The 9438-nt window shown below is 37.5% G+C and overlaps 1 long non-coding RNA gene across 1 annotated transcript; it reads right to left on the bottom strand.

Moving 5' to 3' along the window:
• Positions 1 to 3721: 3721 nt before the first annotated feature.
• LOC148125029 (uncharacterized) lies at positions 3722 to 8497 on the bottom strand. Its single transcript, XR_015744658.1, has 2 exons — positions 8386 to 8497; positions 3722 to 6162 (listed from the first exon to the last, which is right to left on the bottom strand). It is a non-coding gene; the product is annotated as an uncharacterized LOC148125029 (long non-coding RNA).
• Positions 8498 to 9438: the final 941 nt, after the last annotated feature.

Below are 9438 nucleotides of genomic sequence, written 5' to 3'. Positions count from 1 at the left end.
GCGGCGCGCGCTCCCGCCCGCGTCCTGGGGAGGAAAGGAGGGCGGAGCCTCGCTCGCTTTCTTTTTTCTCTCTCTCTCCTTCCCTCCCCCTCCCTTTCAGAGGCGGGCAGCGGAGTCAAAACGAAGCGAGTCATCCCGGCTGAAGTGGGAGAGGAAGAGCGCAGGAGGCGCTGTTGTTTCCTTGCGTTAATCCGCTTTGCGGAGGGTGGCGACGGGACAAGAAATCCGGAATCGTAAGTGATCAAAGGAAGATATTTGTAACTCAGGGTTCAAATGAAGGGTCCTTGGTACTTCATTACTATTATCCTTCTCATCTTTCCCATTACCTATTTCCTTGGCTTCTTATGACTATAATTTAGAATAGAATAGAATAGAATAGAATAGAATAGAATAGAATAGAATAGCTTTGACAGTTTGAATGTACACTAATCAACATACATTAAAATGACATTTCATTGTATACAGCTCGAAGGGTCTTTATATCTTATGATTTATGTTGATTGCTTATTTAGTATCATATCACTATCACTGAGTATTGTGTCTTACAATTTATGATGATTGTATTTTATGATGATCATGATTTATCACTTGTTGCTTGCACGTACACTTAGAGCTTACGGACCTGAGACACATTCCTTGTGTATCCAATCACACTTGGCCAATAAAGAATTCTGTTCTATTACCAAAGTAGATAATGTCATCAGTGGTCCCAATGATGTTACCTAGTTTGGGTGATGAAACATCTGCAAGAAAACCACCCAAATCAGAGAGTACCAATGTCATGTCCCTGGTGGAGACTGACTCTGAGGAAGAGGAGAAACAGCCAACAGGGAGTGGAAGTGTGGCTCCAGAGGTGGTGGAGGAGGCTGGGGAAGGGCAGAGGCAGGCTGAGCAGTTAGAGGAGGTCCCCAGACCCAGGCCCTATTCATCTTAGGGCACACAGGGAGGAGAGGATCAGGGTAAAATGTGGTCTACTCAGGAGGAGAGGGCCATGATCCTCTTCATGGGTTGCAGGTATGAGATCTGCATAAAAGGTTGGACCTGCGTGCTAGCAGACACTAGAGATAAATTAGTGTTTATTCCTAAAGGAGGTTTATCCTGGTTATCTTCCTGAAGTTGGCAATTATCCTGGTTTGTCGTGGAACTTTATTCAGTGTGGTTTGTTTTTGGTTTTTGCTTCGTTATCAGCTCTTTGAATTTGAACTGTGTTTCTTTCCTTTGAAATGTTATTTTGAAAATAGTTTACTCCTTCACTGTGAACAATTAAACAGTGAAGCCAAGTTGAAGGCATTAAAGGACTTTTATTTCCGTTTTGGTTTTTGTTATATTTCTGATATACTCTGGGTCATCACAACCAAGGAGCCCAAGAGCTGAGTATGGACAACGGGCTGAGTCCTTCATCTCTGCACTCCCCTCACTGCCACCTAGCCAAGCAAGGTTAACCTCAGTCAAGCTTGTTGGCCAATGCCATCTGCTACTTAGCCAACTTGGTGAATGCAGTCATTGTGGTTTTGCAAAGAGTTATGGTGATTATGACTTTCCCAACAGTTAAGCTGGGGCTTTATTTGAGCAGGTTTATTTATATCTGTATCATTTCAGTGGCGCAGTGGTTAAAGTACAGTATTGCAGCCTACTTCTGCTGCAGCCAGCTGCCTGCAATTTGGCAGTTCAAATCCCACCAAGCTCAAGGTTGACTCAGCCTTCCATCCTTCCAAGGTGGGTAAAATGAAGACCCAGATGGTTGGGGGCAATATGCTGACTCTGTAAACTGCTTCGAGAGAGCTGTAAAGCGGTATATAGGTCTAAGTTAGAACGGGACTAAAAAAGTGACTCATGACATTTTTCACTGTTACCACATCTTTGTCGCATCCCCAAGATTATCTGATCAAAATTCAGATGCTTGGCAATTGGTTCATATTTATAACCATTCAGTGGTGAGATTCAGCCAGTTCGCACCACTTTGCGAGAACCGATTGTTAATATTCTGAGCGGTTTGGTGAACTGGTTGTTGGAAGAACTCATTAGGGCAGAGAATCAGTTGTTTGACTCCCACTACTGTGACCATTGCTGTGTCCCAAGGTCATGATTCACTTAACCATGCTACTAACTCATCAACTGCAGTGGTTCACTTAACAGTTATGACAAGAAAGGTCATAAGGTGGGGCAAAACTCACTTAACAAAGGTCTCACTTAACAACAGAAATTTTGGGCTGAATTGTGGTCATAAGGACTCCTATATACAGTAGTAGCTTCTCTCATTGATAATCCATGGCTAACCAGAATAAGACTAGGAGAAGAGGCAACAATCCGTTGACCACTAGGTGGCCCTATTGACGTTGCATAAAGGAAGAGAGAACCTGCAACTTGGCTCCAAGGGGAGGGAGGGAAGGAAGCTCTAATTCAGCAACATCTGGAAAGCCAATCTGGCATTTAGATTTGTTGCAGGTGTTGCTGAGATGGCACGTCTCTTCTTAGGAGTTAATCAAATACTAAATTAATGATTTGTGCCTGGTTTCAGTAGGTGGTAGCATTTGGTCTTCCATGTCTGAACTCGAGACCTAAATAGGGTCAGGTTCTTTCTAAAAGCAGTATTCATATTTGCGGTTTCCTTATAGCCTGAATTGGGCAAATAATACATTTCGTATGGCCTTTTAAATGTTTTTTATTGAAAGGAACTGAAATCCTGATGTATTTTAACCTCTCTTTGGAAAGGGAAGTGACCCATCCCATTTTATACATGACACATATAGTTTGGACTGATGTCAGAGAAGCACTATTCTAATTTTTAATTAAGGGTTGACTGCCAAGCATCCTGCTAATGGAATCATTTATCTAAAAAGTATTGATGTATTTGGGTAAAAAAGGAATTGTATATGTGTATTGCTTTTACTTTGAACCTAGGAGATTTCTTATACACAAACTCTTGTGATACCATATTATTCAGCACTGATTTCTGTCACCAGTGTCAAGCTGTCTCCTATTCTTCTTTGTGCAGATAGTCCTCATCTTAAAACAATTCATTTAGTGACCTTTCAAAGTTACAACGGCACTGAAAAAATAACTTATGACTGTTTTTCACACTTATGACCATTGCAGCATCCCTATGGTCACATGATCAAAATTCAGATGCTTGGCAACTGGTTCATACTTATGTGTCCCAAGGTCATGTGATCAGGTCACCTTCTGACAAGCTGAGTCAATGGGGAAGCCAGATTCCCTTAACAACCATGATACTAACTTCACAACTGCAGTGATTCACTTGCAGAACTGTGGCAAGAAAAGTCATCAAATGGGACAAGACAAAATTTACTTAAGTGTCTCACTTAGCAACTGAAGCTTTTGGCTCAATTGTTGTCTTAAATCAAGGACTACCTGTAGTATCTCTCCAGCTGGATGACTGCACTTAGCCAGACTGGGCTGATGTCATATAAGCTAACATTCATTAGCGAATATGAAATGGGATGGGAAATCACCAAGGAATGGGATGGGAAATTATCAAAGAATCTGATAGGTTACATTACTGAAAAGTCAAAAATTATTCTAGAAGAAGATTGAACAGTGAGCCAAGTATTCATCACAGACATCTGTGACATCCAGGAATTAAGCACAGCTTGACTTGACTTCACTTTCAACCCACTTCTCCAGAGTCTGAGAAAATCCAAGGTATGAATTCCTATCCACATTTTTTCTTTTTCTTAAAAGACGGACACTGGAAACCAAATGGCATTTGCAATATTTGTTTTAATTTGCAGTTGAGCAAAGATAGAGATACAGAATGGACATTTCAACAGGAACTAAAATTCATTTTCTCACATTGGATGCCTAAGAAATTGTCCTGCCTAGTGAAATTATCTCAGGATCAGTTGTCTGTATTTGGATTCACATAATGTACTATATTAATACATTATTTCTTCCTTCCTTTGGCTATGTGCTATAAACTCAATCCGCTATGATTTGAAAATTATGGTTTATAACAATGTATGGTATTAACCCAGCCTATTCAACAAATCCTAATTAAATCATAGCTAAAATATAACATGAAATCTATATTGCTGGCCAAAAGCATTATTGTGCAAACAACCTTAGCTCATTGTTTTTAAACTTCTTGCATCCAAAGTCAAATCAATCTATCAAAGAACGAGAGTCCCCAGAAAACAGAAATAAAAGTGTGTAGCTTTTCCAAGAAGAGAGAGATACCAGATCTTCTGCTATACTGTATGTGTCAATTAATAACAAGTTTTCAAAGCATTAAAAATTGCAATGGTACTCCCATATTAACAATACTTCTCTAAGCTGGAATTGATGCACTCTCTGCCCTAAATCCTAACTTAACCATTTCCCCCACTATATAACTAAATTAGAAATTAAAGTTAATTACTGCAAAATGTTAAGCTTAGTTTTTAAACCCAAATCTCGCTGAGCTGGGCAGCTCTTTGCTCAGAGAACCCCACCTGGAAGCTATTGTTTTTGGCCCCCCTGCTCTGCTGCCCCATCTTGAGAAATGAATCATTTGTCAACTACTAGATTATTTTTGTGGATCACCAATGATACATGGCTTTCTGAATGAGAAACAATAGATAACTTTCCTAGTTAAGTGCTAGAAGAAGGGATTCTTTCAATCGTGTTCTTTTTTCAGTTGATAATTACAGGTATTCCTTGACTTATGAGCACAATTGAGTCCAAAATTTCTGTTGTTAAGATATTTGTTAAGTGAGTTTTATGACCTTTTTTGCCACAGTTGTTAACTGAATCACTGCAGTTGTTAAGTTAGTGACACAGCTAAGTGAATCTGGCTTCTCCATTGATTTTGTCAGAAAGTCAAAAAAAGTGATCATATGACTCCAGAACACTGCAATGGTTATAAATATGAGTCAATAGCCAAGTGTCTGAATTTTGATCATGTGACTTATGCAATGATCATAAATGTGAAAAACAGTCAAAAGTCACTTTTTAAAGTGCCGTTGTAACTTTGAACAGTCTCTAAATATGCTGTTGTAATTCGAGGTCTATCTGTACTGCTTTCAAATTGTTGACATCAGTTTTTACAATCAAATATAAAAAGTATACCCCATAATATTATTGTTATAACCTGCAGACCACTATGGGAGCCTTAGTGCTCTCTGAGCTTCCTGTGGTTTTTTTGCAGATATTTCATTACTAAATTAGGTAACATCATGCTAGCACTGATGATGTTACCTAGCTTGGTAAATTAAATGTCTGCACAAAAACCACCAAGTTCAGAGAGCACCAAGGACCCCACAGTTCAATTCCAAGCCACAAATATTATATCAGTATACAGACCACTGTCTTTCAAGTACAATAAATGAAGATGGCAGATGAGGAGGTCTTTGGTAGAAAATGGGGCCCATGCCAAACAACTCAAAGTGTTTGCTTATGCCTTCTTTGTGGTGTATCTAATGGACACTATTCCACTGATTACTTAAGAGATAATGGCGCAGTTAATGGGAAGGAAAGTTCTAGGCAATGAAAATTCTGATCAGAAAGACAAGATTAATTTTTATATTTTTCAGTAAGGTCATGCTACCATGATGGATGGAAAATGAAGAATCAGACTTTCCATTACTGACACGAAAAAGCTCTAAGCAAATATTAGTGAGGCATCTGGAAATAACAGACCCAGGAGAGGTTTAAAATGGATGTTTCTTTTACATGGCCAAATCATAATCCATGAGGACTTCTCTAGTCCCTGATGGTTTTGACATTTGTGGTAAACTGAGTGATAACATTGCACTAAATTAGACTTTTCTATAACTATTATTTATTGATTGCATGAACAATTGATTGGATTTGCATAACACCATTATGAGCCAAAAATAAACTAATCTCAGGATGATCAATCATAACCTGGCCAAATTAATCAAGTGTCTACAAGTTGAGAATTATGGTCTGCTTCTCCTTTGGATTCAAAAATTTGGTTTGCAGTCATGACAGTTGGTTCATACAACAATATTTTATGTCCAAAAGATTAAGAGCAACCTTGGCCAGATCTCAAACAGCAGGGTAAGACCTGGTTAGGATTTGGAGAGGAGCTGTAGGCTGACCTGAGAATTTGAAAGAATATCTGGCATAATGCATTGGCAAGTCACTTGTGGTTTTGTGGTCAAGAAAATTATAGCGATATGTCCATGAAGTCCCCATGCCCTGAGAAAGGTAAAGCAAAAGGAGGAAGTCATCCATTTTAAAGATCTAAAGACCAGTGAAAAGAACATGACTGAGAAAGAAAATAGAACTCTATAGTTTTCTTTAAAAACCTGAACAGGTTGTTTTCAGGATTTACCGCTCTTTCAACCCTTAAACAGGCCAGTTCTGGATCAGATGAAGATCTGATTTTCAGATGATTGCTTGACAAAGTATTAAAATGCAATGCTTTGTAATATGAAGTATTGTAATATAATGGAACACTTTGAAAGATTTGGCAAAGTATTACAATACAAAGTATATTGTTTGTATTCCCAGCGCATTTCTAATGTTCATCAAATTGTATTTGGAGATTTTAAAAAAAAATCCAATCTTTTCCATCATACAGGATGACTTTGGGGGTAAGTTAGAAAAATGTATTAGGTATGATGGAAACAAAAAAAGTAGAAGCAGTGCCTGCAAAGATTTTTTTTAAGGGGTGTTTTTGCTTCCCTTTCTTTATTGATAGCTAACGGGCTATGGTGGAGCCTCTGTTCATATGTAAAAATCTAATGAATAAACTTAGGATTTCTGAGACCACCATTATTATTCATTTTTATTCTTAATTTCATTGGACCCGAGGAGATTATCCCATCTTGGTTCAAAATAGTGATAAAAGAATTTTATCTTACAGATAGACTTCAGGCTTGGAGTAAAAACTGTTTTGTGTCTTATTTTGTATAAAGTCAGTCTATAATATATTATAGTATATAATATATTGTGATTTATAAATTAATGTGGCATTTAATAAACAATGCATAAAATAACTTAATATAAGTTCTGAATCTAGCTAATGTTTGAGATTGGCATATATATATAAAATGGAGATCTGGAAAAAAGATGTCTGAGTTGTTCCTAATCATCCAGAAATCTTTGAGTAGATCCCAATCTGCCTTCCTGCATAGTTCTCTAGTAGTTTCTTTAAGCTGGCTTCTAAAATCCTACCATTTATGTATGGGCATCAATTACATTTCCCATAGATATTTGCACAACTGATACTGATTGATGCAAATTATTTAATGCATGTCATGTGTGCAATTAGTATGATGTACATGATGACACTTGCCTGTCTTCTTCCCCTGATATACATTCTCTTAATACACAAAAAGAAAATCTTTAAGGTGGTCAATGACCAGTACATAATGAAACTTGATGATATAAATCAATCTATCTATCTATCTATCTATCTATCTATCTATCTATCTATCTATCTATCTATCTATCTATCTATCATCTATTGCCATTATTATTTTCATAAATAACTATATTGTATTGCATTATACCTAAATAAAGATGGCAAATATTAATTGTAGACTAACTAGACATATCTATAAGTTGGCTATAGTTCTTACACATGATACAGTGAGATGTGGTTAGTATAATAGAACTGCACATATCTATAAATCAGATAAAAGATATAAGATTGAAATGATGTGGGATTATCCAAATATGTAGCAGCATAAATTTGCAATATAATAAAATATGATTAATAGTTTCAGAGGTGCCTAGAAATATTTCAAATGTTATTCCAGAGTGACCCTGACTGGCAAAGCTGGTTAAATATAACCTTGATTTTTCTGACCTTAGTTAAACCTCAGTTCTCTAAATCATTCACACATTTACATCACTGTGCATTTATCACAGACACTTTCCCCCCCATTGTGGGGAGCGGAACGGGGAAGCTGATGGTTGAATGAAAATTGTAAATGCCTGCACATAATTGACTAATTGTTTCCCTATCGGTAGAAATTCAAGCAGAGGGAAGGAAGCTTTGCTATTTGCAAATTTCCTTTTTGGTTTTCGTAGCACTTTCTCCCATGCTCTACTGTGAGCTAAGGATGGAGTAAGCCACAAGGCTCATCATTAGAGTGAAGTAATGGGCACTGCTAACATTTGAAGATCTTGCGCATGGCAGACTGCAAGATTCATTGGCACACAAGTGATTGATCACGAGCCACATCACCCTCTTGCTGGGTTCACTTGCATTCTTCCCATCAGGCAGGCTCAGGTTGCTGGAAGTGATGATGAAGTCAACACATTCCTCAGTTTGAGTTTCACTGCTCTCATTAAGCTGGAGGGGCAAAGAACAGTTGGGGTAGAAAACTCCATTGGGAAATTCCTTGGCATTATCCCTGTAAAAAATGGTGTCATTGGCCTCCAGGGTCATGTTGTCAATCATTTCATTACCATAGCAAAGATTTTCCAGGGTGGTGGAATTTTTCCTGATATCTTTGAAGAACTTCTTCCATAGCCGCCTTCTATATGAGCTGCTCCTTCTCAGGCAAACATTGCTGTAGAGGCCTGCAAGGAGGACCGCAACCAGCAGATTTTTCCACATTGTGAAGTCTTTGAAAAAAAAAAAAAGATAAGTGGTCATATATTGCATAAGTAGAAGTACTGAAAAAGTTTGGAAACCATTGCAACTATAAAAATTCACCAAGTAGTTTAATTCTTCTGCTTGCTAAGAAATAAGAAACTTCCTTTGGCACGCAAGAACAGTACAAGACAAAAGCCAACAGAAACTCCATTTTCATTTAAGATTCACATCCAAATAGATTCTTCTGCACTACCCAGCCACGATCAAATTAAAATTAGCCATTAAAAAAAACCTAGTATGTGTGTCAGCTCCAAAAACCAAAGAAGATACCTTGTGATTCTTTCCAACAGATTTTTTTTAATTGTCACTCACCCATAGACAGAAATCTTGCAAAACAGAAGCATGCTAACAATTCCTTTAATTATATACTCTGGGAACTATTAGGGAGGAACTGTCTTCACCCTGTGTCTCTCACACAAATTATCTGAACTGAGTTGTCTCTTGCTCCTCTGGAGCAAGACACACGCACTGGGGAGTCCTGACTACTTGTGTGCTTGTGTGTGAAAGGAGGAGTGAGACTGAATGGCAGATAACAGCAGAGACATAGATGAAATTTTGGATTTATTTTTTGTTCTAAAATAACAGAAAAAGAAAGGAATAAACATACATGTAATTATGATGCAATTTTCTAGAGTAGAAAATTGTTCTTTTTAAAGTGAAAAATTGTAAGAGGACAAAGGAATCAAAGCATAAGATATTGTCAAAACAGCCAACAGCTACAAATCTACATATACTTATCTAATGTAAATATTATCCAAGTGCATACATATTTATTTCTAATACAGTTATATAATTATTTTTAACCTCCTGTATTTTGCAGAAATCCATGTTTCATTATACTTGTCCCTACAAAGTCTACGTTT

This window comes from Pseudonaja textilis, chromosome 9 (assembly GCF_049901715.1).
Source record: "Pseudonaja textilis isolate UNSWEBS1 chromosome 9, rPseTex1.2, whole genome shotgun sequence".
NCBI classification, from domain to species: domain Eukaryota; kingdom Metazoa; phylum Chordata; class Lepidosauria; order Squamata; family Elapidae; genus Pseudonaja; species Pseudonaja textilis.
The sequence above is the reverse complement of the archived record's forward strand: the minus strand, read 5'-3'. Positions and strand labels throughout refer to the sequence as shown.